The sequence below is a fragment of the Anolis carolinensis genome, chromosome 4 (assembly GCF_035594765.1).
Source record: "Anolis carolinensis isolate JA03-04 chromosome 4, rAnoCar3.1.pri, whole genome shotgun sequence".
Classification (NCBI taxonomy): Eukaryota; Metazoa; Chordata; class Lepidosauria; order Squamata; family Dactyloidae; genus Anolis; species Anolis carolinensis.
Genome location: NC_085844.1, coordinates 236,835,444 through 236,844,496, shown reverse-complemented (window position 1 = coordinate 236,844,496; position 9,053 = coordinate 236,835,444).

Below are 9,053 nucleotides of genomic sequence, written 5' to 3'. Positions count from 1 at the left end.
TTTCATGGTCGGGATCACAGGGTTGTTGTATGTCTTTCGGGCTGTGTGGCCATGTTCCAGAAGTATTCTCTCCTGACGTTTCGCCCACATCTATGGCAGGCATCCTCAGAGGTTGTGAGGTATGTTGTATGTCTTTCGGGCTGTGTGGCCATGTTCCAGAAGTATTCTCTCCTGACGTTTCGCCCACATCTATGGCAGGCATCCTCAGAGGTTGTGAGGTATGTTGTATGTCTTTCGGGCTATGTGGCCATGTTCCAGAAGTATTCTCTCCTGACATTTCGCCCACATCTATGGCAGGCATCCTCAGAGGTTGTGAGGTATGTTGTAGGTCTTTCGGGCTGTGTGGCCATGTTCCAGAAGTATTCTCTCCTGACGTTTCGCCCACATCTATGGCAGGCATCCTCAGAGGTTTTGAGGTATGGATGACGTTTGGGTGCTTAATTTGTACAATCATAACATAATTTGACTTTTAATAGGCTTTTCCTTAAGCCCTCCTTATTATCCAACATTTTTTGCGTATCTAACATTCTGCCGACCTATTTATGTTGGATAAGCGAGACTCTACTGTATTTTAATTTTAATCTTGATTTTAATTTAAATGTTTATTTTAATTGTACAGTAGAGTCTCACTTACCCAACACTCGCTTATCCAACGTTCTGGATTATCCACCGCATTTTTGTAGTCAATGTTTTCAATACAAGCAATTATTCCTCTCCCTCTAATTAGGACTTTATTTTTCTTTTCTTTTTGTTGTATGAACATAGAGGCATGGATGAGGGGTTGTGTTGCCATTTAGTGTTTCTGGGATGTGTAGTTTTGTTGTTTTGTCCTAGGCCGAAATTTCATTACCCTTTTATATATATAGATTATTAGTATTATATTGTATTACATTATAATATTATTAATGTTATATGTATATACAATACATTATTAATGTATATAATATTGTATATTATATAAAATATATCTATATATATAAAAGAGTGATGGCATCACGGCAATTCACAAAACAACAAAAGTACAGGCCCCCCAACCTCAAAATTTGACAACACAACCCATCATCCACGCCTCAAGGTTGATACAACAAAAAGAAAAGAAAAATAAAGTCCTAATTAGAGGGAGAGCAATAATTTTTTTTATCCAATTGCTGCCAGTTTAGAGGGCTAATCTCTGCCCACTTGGTTGCCTAGCAACCAAGGGACAGCCAGGTTTCAGTTAGGGGACAGGCCGATTTAGGCCTCACTTAGACTTCTTCCACAGATTATCTAATTTGCACTGGATTATATGGCAGTGTAGACTCAAGGCCCTTCAACACAGCTATATAACCCATTTATAATCTTATATTATCTGCTTTGCACTGGATTATCTTGACTCCACACTGCCATATAATCCACTTCAGTGTGCATTTTATACAGCTGTGAAGAAGGGGCCTCATATAATCCAGTTCTAAGCAGATAATTTAAGATTATCAATATACAGTAGAGCAGGGGTCCTCAAACTTTTGAAGCAGAGGGCCGGTCCACCATCCTTCAGATGGTTGAGGGGCCAAATTATCATTTGAAAAAAAATACGAAAAAATTCCTATGCACACTGCACATGTCTTATTTGTAGTGCAAAACAGCAGCAGCAACAACAACAATGAAAGAACAATACAATATTTAAAAATGAAAACAATTTTAACCTACATAATCTTATCAGGATTTCAATGGAAAATGTGGGCCTGCTACTGGCCAATGAGATAGTCAAGTTAATTACGATTGTTGTTGTGTGCCTTCAAGTCATTTCAGACTTTGACTGAGCTGAAGTTTAAAATTAATTATTTATTTACTGCATTTATTTACTACATTTATATCCCACCCTTCTCATCCCGAAGGGGACTCAGAGCAGCTGTATGTACATACAATATATTATATTATTAGCATAGCACAATATTAGCATTATATATTACTATATTGTACTATACCACAATACTGTAATATTCTATGTAATATATAACATATAATTAATATTATTATATGGTATTATTATTAGTATTATATTGTATAACATAATATAATTATCAATATTATATGTATATACAATATATTATATTATTAAAACTGATATAAAAATATTATATTATAAAACTGAGGGCGGGGGCCAGGTCAATGACCTTGGAGGGCCGCATCTGGCCCCCGGGCCTTAGTTTGGGGACCCCTGCAGTAGAGTCTCACTTATCCAACGTAAACAGGCCGGCAGGATAAGTGAATATGTTGGATAATAAGGGATTCAGGAAAAGCCAATTAAACATCAAATTAGGTAATCGTTATACAAATTAAGCACCAAAACATCATATTATACAACAAATTTGATAGAAAAAGTAGTTCCATGCGCAGTAATGCTATCTAGTATTTACAGTAGAGTCTCACTTATCCAACACTCGCTTATCCAATGTTCTGGATTATCCAACGCATTTTTGTAGTCAATGCTTTCAATATATCGTGATATTTTGGTGCTAAATTCATAAATACAGTAATTACTATATAGCATTACTGTGTACTGAACTACTTTTTCTGACAAATTTGTTGTCTAATATGATGTTTTGGTGCTTAATTTGTAAAATCATAACTTAATTTGATGTTTAATAGGGTTATCCTTAATTCCTCATTATCCAACATATTCGCTTATCCAACGTTCTGCCGGCCCGTTTATGTTGGATAAGTGAGACTCTACTGTACTGTATTTACAAATTTACCACTAAAATATCACAATGAATTTAAAACACTGACTACAAAAACATTGATTATGAAAAGGCAGACTGCGTTGGATAATCCAGAACATTGTATAAGCGAATGTTGGATAAGTGAGATTCTTCTTTAATATGAAATAATTACTGGGATAGAATAATGCAGAACAATATAATCTCTAAAACCAGGACAGTAAATAAACAAGGGAATTCCAGACAGGAAACAATCAGGGCCAGCTAACACCTCCCAACAAAGTATTCCCATCATCAAAGTCTGGAAAATCCTCTGTTTTCTCAGGGCCACAGACAGTAGAAGCACATAAAATATCGCAAACAACACCACTCTGAAAACAAGGGAATTCCAGACAGGAAACAATCAGGGCCAGCTAACACCTCCCAACAAAAAATTCACTCAGGGAGGAAACAGCCAGGCTTTAAAGCTGCAAGGCCATTACATCCTAATCATTTTTCCTAATTGCAGCATTCATACTTGCCTCCAACAAACAAAAAAAAACCAATCAGAAATATTGTATATTCACAACCTTTAGGAAATAATATCCCCTGATGGCGCAGCGTGTTAAAGCGCTGAGCTGCTGAACTTCTGGACCGAAAGGCCACAGGTTTGAATTGGGGGAGCGGAGAGAGCCCCCACTGTTAGCCCCAGCTTCTGCCAACCCAGAAGTTCGAAAACATGCAAATGTGAGTGCATCAATAGGTACTGCTCCGGCGGGAAGGTAACACTGCTCCATGTAGTCATCCCACATGACCTTGGAGGAGTCTACGGACAACGCCGGCTCTTCGGCTTAGAAATGGAGATGAGCACCAACCTCCAGAGTCAGACACGACTGGACTTAATGTCTGGGGAAAACCTTTACCCTTGACCTTAACTACTACCAATTCCTCAATACTTTATTTCCCATACCACCATACTTCGCCACAGCAACGCGTGGCCGGGCACAGCTAGTTATATATATATTATATTATTCGCATAGCATGTTACAGAAGATATTTTAAATACATATTAAAATGAATTTTGTTTGTGCTTATATTAGAGTCTCACTTATCCAACATTCGCTTATCCAACATTCTGGATTATCCAACGCGGTAGTCAATGTTTTCAATATATTGTGATATTTTGGTGCTAAATTCGTAAATACAGTAATTACTACATAGCATTACTACATATTACTTTTTCCTTCAAATTTGTTGTATAACATGATGTTTTGGTGCTTAATTTGTAAAATCATAACCTAATTTGATGTTTAATAGGCTTTTCCTTAATCCCTCCTTATTATCCAACATATTCGCTTATCCAATGTTCTGCCAGCCCGTTTATGTTGGATACGTGAGACTCTACTGTATATTGTATAGTATTATTATATTGTATTATTATTAGTATTATATTGTATTACATTATAATATTATCAATATTATATGTATATACAATATATTATATTATTATTTATTATTGTATATCATATTGTATATTATATACTATATATATATATATAATATTAGCATAGCATGTTACAGAAAATATTTTAAATATATATTAAAATGAATTTAGTTTGTGCTTATATTAATGAGCCTTGTTAGCTCCAAAACCTTGTCTTTCGCCAATGATATCTAATGGCACTTCTGACTTCTATTCCAAAGAGGCACACAAAAAATGGTTTCTCAAAGCTAACCCGGAATAACGTTGCCAGACAGCACGAGGTTTTCCTCTTTGAATTGTTTTATCTATGGTAGTCTCCTCTCGCGGAGGTTTGTGGATAATGGCGGGAGGAGGCCTACGAAGGTTAAGTGGGCGAGGCCAAAGAGAGTGCAGTCCCAGCCTATCGACAACACTTCCGGTTATAGAGTGAAGCCATTCGAATGCATGCCTGGGAGAAGCGACTAGTCCTTCCCTCCCACTCTTAAGGATCTGTAATGACTTCATGTGGCCGCTTGGTGGCAGCAGTCGCTGGTCTGCAGACACTTTTAACACCGCTGGCGGAGTAATACTAAGGAATCAAAGAACTACATAGCCTTGAGCCAGGGGAGTTAAAAGCGGTGCCAAACCGCATTAGTTCCACAGTGTAGACGCCCCCATAGTTTTGAATAAAGCCCTGTTTGCTTATTAATACCACGAACTGTATCCATGCCTCATCTTTCTAGCAATCAAAACCTTTTAAAACAAATCTATTCAAATGGAAAAGGTTCAACATTGGATGCATCTGTACTGTAGAAGTAAAGCAGTTTGACACCACTATAACTGTGATGGGATTTCTAGTTTGGTGCCTCCCCAAAGCTACAAAATCCTATGGTTTCACAGCATTGAGCCGTGGAAATTAAAGTAGTTTAAAACTGAATTAATTCTATAATATAGATGCACCCAGAGACAATAATGATCTAGGTATAAAGCAGCCTTTTATGTGTCTAAATCAGGCCTGGGCAAACTTTGGCCCTCCAGGTGTTTTGGACTCCAACTCCCACAATTCCTAACAGCCTACCGGCTGTTAGGAATTGTGTGAGTTGGAGTCCAAAACACCTGGAGGGCTGAAGTTTGCCTAGGCCTGGTTTAAATGGTATGGTTTCCGAAGCTGGAGTCTAAAAAGCCTATTTAGCTTCAGAAAATGAATTTATAAACAGCTGACTTCCTTGCTGGTTTTATAAGCTTGTGTTTTCCCAATCGAATTACACACAGCATGATTGCATATCATGGGATGTTTTTGCCCCCATCTCTTCTAACTACCTTCATGGGACTTTGAAACCTCGCTGTAATCTTATGAAATTTGCCATATAAAGTAAGATGCGTTGTAGCCATAACAAAGCATAGAAACAGAACAGTGGGGATTTCCAGGAAAGGGTTACTAAAAGTAGAAGATGATAAATATGGCTGTCTTGCACACAAACAATAAAAGTGCGGAAAGCTGAAGTGATCAGGAATACACCTTGCTGGCCTTGAGAAGGAAAACTAAGTACAGTAGAGTCTCACTTATCCAACGTTCTGGATTATCCAACACATTTTTGTAGTCAGTTTTCAATACATCGTGATATTTGGTGCTAAATTTGTAAATAGAGTAATTACTACATAGCATTACTGCATATTGAACTACTTTTTCTGTCAAATATGTTGTATAACATGTTTTGGTGCTTAATTTGTAAAATCATAACCTAATTTGATGTTTAAAAGGCTTTTCCTTAATCCCTCCTTATTATCCAACCTATTTGCCTATCCAAGGTTCTGCCGACCCGTTTATGTTGGATAAGTGAGACTCTACTGTATCTGCATTGAATTACTATTATCAATTAAGATGAGCAAAAACCGGACTGGGAATGTGGTTTCAAGCTTATAAAGCTGGGAATCTACTGCAACTGGTTGGAAGAAAACCCCAACATCACTACAACAGAGTTGTTAAGGCTGGGGAAAATATAGAGATAAGAAGCACAGGAAAAGGCTTACAGCACAAGCTTGGTGACATTTGAATGCCTATTTCAAAACTAGACATTTTTTGCAAGATTGGATTAGAAAAGAGAGAGGTACATATCTCAGTCTATAAACCTCCCTTGCTTAGTTTCCAATATACCTCACAATCTCTGAGGATGACTGCCATAGATGTGGGCGAAACGTCAGGAGAGAATGCTTCTGGAACACGGCCATACAGCCCGGAAAACTCACAGCAACCCAGTGATTCTGGCCATGAAAGCCTTCGACAACACAAAATCATCACTGTATTGGATTTGGCATATTTTATTGAATATAAAGATTTCTACTATATAAAATGAGGATTTAAAACATTTGTCTTCAGATGTGCCTTTAAGCTAGGTAAATAAACAGTAGTCACTTTTACATAAGGCCATTCAAAAAAGTGGAGATAATCTGTTATTGTTGGTGGTTTGTTATTATATTTAAATAATAATTGCACGCGATTTACTATTTTTATTTTGGTTGGGGACTTTTGGCCCTTTCTTCTCCATCTTCCTTTTCTGCTTTTCAAGCAATATGAAAACGCTAAAGCTAACATCATTCTTTAGTTCAACCTTTATTCCTTTGGCTCGTATTCTTAGCTAAAAACAAATGTCAAGGTGTTCCAAACCTGGTTGCAGAGTATGAAATCACAAAAGACAAAAGCAAAGGAACAGTCAGCTATAATTCTCATTATTGCTTTTGGTGGTTATATACCAGGCATGAACAAACTTCGGCCCTCCAGGTGTTTTGGATTACAACTCCCACAATTCCTAAGAGCCGGTAGGATGTTAGGAATTGTGGGAGTTGTAGTCCAGAACACCTGGAGGGCCAAAGTTTGCCCATGTTTGGTCTATATAGCCAACTCCTGTCAAGAGCAGGAAAATGGCAAATCAAGCAATCCAGCTGGGCAAATTTTTGAATTCCACGAAAATTTTCTTTCTAGTACTAATGTTGTCATACCCCCCACCCTGCAAAAAAAAAAAAGAATCAGCAAATATGCCTACTTTAAGTGAAGATGCAGATTTTGGTCCTACATTCATTTGCAGATTCCATCGCTAACATGCCAGCCTTGGTGAGCTTCCTAAGTTATTCCTTGCAGCTTTTATCTATTTTTTTCTATTAGATTCGCTGGAATGTTTGCAACTTGCCAGTGTAGCTTTAATGTAAAAAATGTTTTCATACTTAAGAACTGCACATTATATATATATGACATTGGGCACACTTTAAAAATGACTATCTTCGCAATTCATCATCATTCTCAAATTGTTTTTTTGTTTCAAGCATGGTTTGTCATGCACAATTAAGGAAAATAATTAGGGTTTTAATCCGTAATGTGTAATGACGCTTATTCTTAGGTTGCAATGAAGTAACACGGCGTGTTCTTGGGGTACTGCTTATCAAGGGCAGTCGTGTCCATGTTTTTTCTCAGTAGGATATATAGTCATAATTGGTGACGTGTGTCCAAGACCTGAGTGATGGATGACTTCAGATGATTCACCAGAAATATAATTTTGCACCCACAAAAAAGGGTCCTGCTCTTTCAACCAATAGGCATTTTTGCATAGGTGGAGAAATTTACCAATGCATCTCTGCTGACTTTAAAAAATATATAATAATATATTTGGACGCTTAAAAAAAAAAGAATCTCATTGTAACTATTTTAAGCTCTGTTAAGAGGTAGTTTAATTTTATGTAAAACACTGTAAGACATATGCAAAATAGGGATATAAACTTTTACAAAGAATCTTTTTTTAAAAAAAAAATATCGAAGGTATGCTCCATTATTTTTGTTTTTATGTGCCCTTCTATGGTAAGAGATCCAAGAATGATGTGGGACATAAAAACTTTGTGGTAGTGGGATCTTTTCCCCACATTCACCATTACAGAGTTTTGCAGAGAAACCATATTCCCTGATTGATACCTTACCTTTGTAATGCCGGAGACACTTGTCCATGTTCTTGTTTTGCCTCTCTCCAACATCGGAAGAGGGAATATCTGTGCCACAGAGCTGTTGTCACAGTTTACTGGATCAAATGATATAAAAGTAGCTTCTATGTTGGTGAAGTGAATTATGATTTGGGCCCAATGGCTTATGGGGTGACGATGTTGGGAATAAAAGATGTAAAAACGGAGGTATTATGACAGATCATGATTATATTCCTGAAAAATCATGATCAAAATTTCACTCTAAAATGCTTTATGAAACATCACTCCATTTCAATATTCACTGAAATGCACAAGGGCTAAAATATTTTGGGGGAAACATATTTTATTCCTAGTTACCATCATCTAGTGATTTTTAATATGCTTTGAATAAATCCAGTCAGGCCTCAATGCTGTTTTCTTCCCTGCTTTTCCTGTCATGATAATGATGAAAAGGAAGGTGGTGACCATCTATTCCTGGAAATGCCCAGTACTCTAAAAATCCATTTTGCCAAATGACAATGTTGGTTGGGTTAAAGATGTTACTTCAGTAGCCCAAAGATTGGTTTTTAAAACAATAGCATTTTTACAATTTATTATTCAAACAAACTTTCTCAAGTTGTAAGACTTGATTGCAGAATGTCAGCAGAGTAATTCAAATGGTTTTGAATTACATGTTTGCAAAAACACCCTCTTCAACTAATAAAACAAACAACAAACCCCAATGTTTGGCTTACCAAAAAAGAGTTGAATAACTTTAAACCCTTAAATGAAAATATTCCCTTACATCATCTTGGATTTTTTTTTCAAAATGGAAAACCAAGTATTTGCATGTAGTATCAAAAATTCAGCCCTGGAAAAAATGTAGACTTTCACAATGAATGTTACAGGTAGAACAGAGACGCAGCCTGCTCAATAGTGAAGATGCAAATGTGACCCTAAAACTCTTGAGG